The following is a 4,505-nucleotide window of genomic DNA, read 5'->3' as shown; positions in this document are numbered from 1 at the left end:
AATATCATACATCCTCCTATAATTTCCTACTTCAAAGACACTCATTTAATCCAGAAAATTACTCCACTAAAATAAATCAATATATTTTATAACTAATTGCAAATAGTATTTAATCATATGATAATTTGAGAAATGCAAAATTCAATGAAAAACTTTGATTAAAATACTTGATGAAGTAATTGACAACAAGTAGGATTTAACCTAGGTCTCGTTTGGTTGAGTGATTTTACCGCGCATAATAATTTAGAATTCTTTATGTAGGATCAGAACATTTCGCGTGCATTATCGGCCAAATCCTGTAAATTCGCCGAACTCCCGGATATAAATCCAGGATTTACGACAAAACTGCTACGGGCTATTTAATTCGATGTGAGATGTAACAGTTCCTTAAATCCTATATCCCAAGCCGATCTCGACCGTCCTTGCTACCTTCAATTCCTTTTTCCTGGCTTTCGCATATAAAGATAAATCTAGAGTGAGGATTTGGCCATAAGTTATCTACAATAATCGTTGTGAAAACGGCGAACTTCTTGAACAGGCCGAGCCAGGAGCTCGCCTTCACCAACTATGCCTACTGCTCCGTTTGTGATTTTTAAAAGTTTAAAATCCTTGTATCCAACCCTGCTCAGGTTATCGTTGGAGATTCTATCATTCTTCCCTTGTATATCGTTTATTCGGCCTTTTATACATTCAGATCCTTCATTTTTTGGTCAGTTTCCATAAATTTGCTTCGAATTTGTTCGATTGCTGGTTTAATTTATTTAAGATTGGTTATGTTTTTTTTTTTAAATCCTTAATAAATTCTTACTAGCCATAGTAACATTATTGATGGTCAAATTGATCTGAATGTTGTCTAATGTCGGCACACAAAAGACTCTGCTGGCTATCAAATATCTATTCACACATGAGACTTTTTTTTTCTCTTCATCATATCTTTATTTTACTGTTTTCCTTTAGCATTGACTTTACATCTGTGTTCTTATTTAACATTGTGAGATCTCATTTAGATTTTTTCCGCCTTCCAGTCTTTCTTTGGCATTGCTTACTCTTGAGTTGGATTACGTTAAAGCAAAAGCTAATAAAAATGAAGAGGTGCATGCAGTCCAATATTGAAATCATATGAGTTATAAATAGCATAAATGCCAAAGAATAGCTTTTGATTTTCTTTTATTGCCAATGTTAATGAATGAATTTCATTATTTGATGTTGGCTATGATGTTTCTATTGCAGTTAGATGTGTTGTTATTGCATAACAACTTTATAAGAAGTTTAGTAATTAGGTTAGGCAATCCTATTCCCTTCTATTGTGTTCATATTTTCCTTTTCTAAATTCCTGAATTGATGATATTGGGTTGTGAACTTAAAGATATAGATTTTGATAATAAAGTAAATATTTCGCATTGCAGTTATACTGGAGGAGTGCAATACTTGTTTTTTTTCATCTTTTGAACCTTGCAAGTTTTTTTACCTCATCATAATCATTTTTTCAAAGTTATGATAACCTCTCTCTCTCTCTCTCTCTCTCTCTCTCTCTCTCTCTCTCTCTCTCTCATGTGCATGCATGCAATTTTCTAATTTTGTACACACATAGATATGCGTACAAAGCTTTGGTGCTATTTGGTTTCCTGCCTTTATGAAAATATAACATAAGGGCAGATTATTTATATTTTTGTCATTTATGCTAGCTTACAATTTGATTTTGAACTTTTTAAAAATTAAAGGGGGATTTCATACTTATTATTGAGTTCTTACATATCTTAAATTTTATAATTATTTATATAACGTTAAAATCTTTAAATTATATCAAAAGTATCACTATTATTAACTTTTCCAAAGTGAATACATTTTCTTAGGCAAATATTTTGATATGATTGAGACACTAGAGTATTGTATAACTAAATGTATAAGCTTAGGAATTATATATATAAATGCATAAGAATTATGTGGTATGCATGTAAATCCTACAAAATTAAATTGTTGGTCCTCTATATCAAAAACAATTAATATAGTCCAAAAATAATTCTTTTGCATTAGACAAGTATCTCTCTCCTTGAACCTCCTATCACAACTTAAACCCAAGGTTGGGAAAATGAAGTTATGATTGCATTGCTCTCTCTCTCTCTCTCTCTCTCTCTCTCTCTCTCTCTCTCTCTCTCTCTCTCTCTCTTAGCAAAACATCAGGAAAATATGAGGTTATATAGTTGCCCAAACCTTGATGTAACCAAAAATGCATTTCTCTATTCCATTCTTTCAAATTGTTTTGTATCTCCAGGATTTTGAAGGGTAACATGTTGAAAGTAATAACTATTCTATAATGAAGTCAATATAATGGATTTCCTTGATAATTTTAACTAAGAAATATAGTTGAAGTGCTTAAAATGATAATCTTTCCATTAAATATTTTTGGCTAAATGATTAACATAAAATTCCATTACATGCAAGTTTTAAATGTTGCTAAGTAAACTATCTTAAATAATTTAAATAAACCAATTTATTTTGTAAAATATGTAGCATTGCAATAATCTAAACTTACAAAGTGGTTTTAAAGTTGATTTGGGTGTTTGCTTAAGTTTTTTGTTAAGAGAAGGCGAGGCCACAATGCCTCTCACATCTCCTACGCATGTGCCATAATAAAGTGTATCTATGAGTGTGCTATGCAACACTACCATTGATATGTCCCAAGTCCTGTATGAGAAAAGTGGAGGATTGCATTAGGAAATCGACAACCATAGTAAAGCTTGTTGAATAATCATGAAAGGAATACTTTAATACATTTGGTTAATGCTTAGGAGTTCCTTGGAAGCGACATGCTGAATATAGTGAGAAGTGTGCATGGACAATTGCTGACCTTTCTTTCACCCATACTTGGGTCAAGGGGGTTGACTTGGTCAAATTGACCAAGCCAAACCCCAAGACTCCTCCCATTAGGCTCAGTGGGTCAAACTAAGTCTGTGTAGCCCAGACCCAGGCCTTGGGTAAACTTGGTTAACTAAGTCTACCTAGGTTGACCAAACTAGCCCAAATTTTCTCATTTCAATTTCCAATCAATTCCAATCTTTTCTTGGCTCAATCCACCACCTATTTGGGTCTATTTGACTATGTTGACTGGGCCAACCCTTGGCTTGCTCAACCCAATCCTCACATGGTCAAATTTGACCTATGTATGTCAAATTCACCCCTATTTAATGCATTTAAAATATTCCAAATGATCCCTTGACCCAAACCATAGCCAAAATAGGTTGATTTCTCTCATAATTAGCCCTAGATGTAATCCTAGCCGTCCATCATAGGGTTAGGAGTATAAATAGGGACTTAGGGCTTCTTTAGAAAGGACTTTTGCTCTAGATCTCTCTCCAAGCCCCCCCCCCCCCCACCAAAGCTCATGTTTTTATGTGTGTGAGCTCTCTTGACCTCTCCCCACTTTTCCTAAGCCAAAACCACCAGCCAACCCCCGCTGGCGGTGAGTTTTTGGAGATCCGAGGCTCTTAATCTTCCAAGCTTCCTACACGATGATCTATAGCATTTCAAGTCTTAACTTCAACTAAGGAATTGTACGTGGATAATCTACAAGTGCAACAAGCCCTTAAATGGTTTAATCTGTCCATATTGAGGTATAATGCTAACCCTATATTAGAACACCTAGATCTAAATAACTTCTTGCACATCACGTTTGAGACTGCGAAAAGGCCCCCCCCATAAATGCTCTTCATGTCTAATACATATGTTTAAAATTTTATTAAGTTTCATTGCATGAATTGAGAGAACAAATCCTTTTTTCCTTTAGGGTTTCGAGATCGCTTTAGGCACAGGTGTGCAAAATACTGACCGTTGATCTCTTGATCAACGATTAACATTTCATCATTCTGCGAGTTAGTTCAACCATATACAGGCATCTGCAGGATTAAATCACCATCTAGCTTGATCTGGACCACTATTTAAAAAATGTTAATGATTAGACGGCTCCAAACCCATGCTACGTGGATTAGTGAAGCCTTGTCCATGGCCATGATTACGACAATCATTATTGGCGGCACAATAATTGTGCCACCAAATAATGATTATCTACGATTCGCGGGATCTATCCTGAGCTGCCAAGTGTTGGTCATCTATTAATTCGAGTTATAATTAGTTTTTTAAATTATTTTAAATTGAATTTAATAATGAAAAATTATAGAAAATTATTTTAAAATCCAAAAATTATGTATAATATATAAAAATTATAGAAAATTATTTAATTATTATTATATTAAAAATTTTTGAAAAAATAAATATTTTACAATAATATGTTCCAAAAAATTAAGTGGCTATTTTAAAATATATAGTTTAAAATTAAATTATTTATAATATATTTTATATTGTTTAAAACAAATTTTAACTATTTAAATCCCTTAAATATCTAATTAATGTTTATTAAAATTAATTACTTTTATAATAATAAAAATATTTTATTTACCTTTAAAATTAGAGGATCATATAAATTCATTTTAAATCATAAAAATACATAT

This window comes from Dendrobium catenatum, unplaced genomic scaffold, assembly GCF_001605985.2.
Source record: "Dendrobium catenatum unplaced genomic scaffold, ASM160598v2 fragScaff_scaffold_1146, whole genome shotgun sequence".
NCBI lineage: Eukaryota > Viridiplantae > Streptophyta > Magnoliopsida > Asparagales > Orchidaceae > Dendrobium > Dendrobium catenatum.
This window is presented reverse-complemented; position numbering follows the sequence as displayed.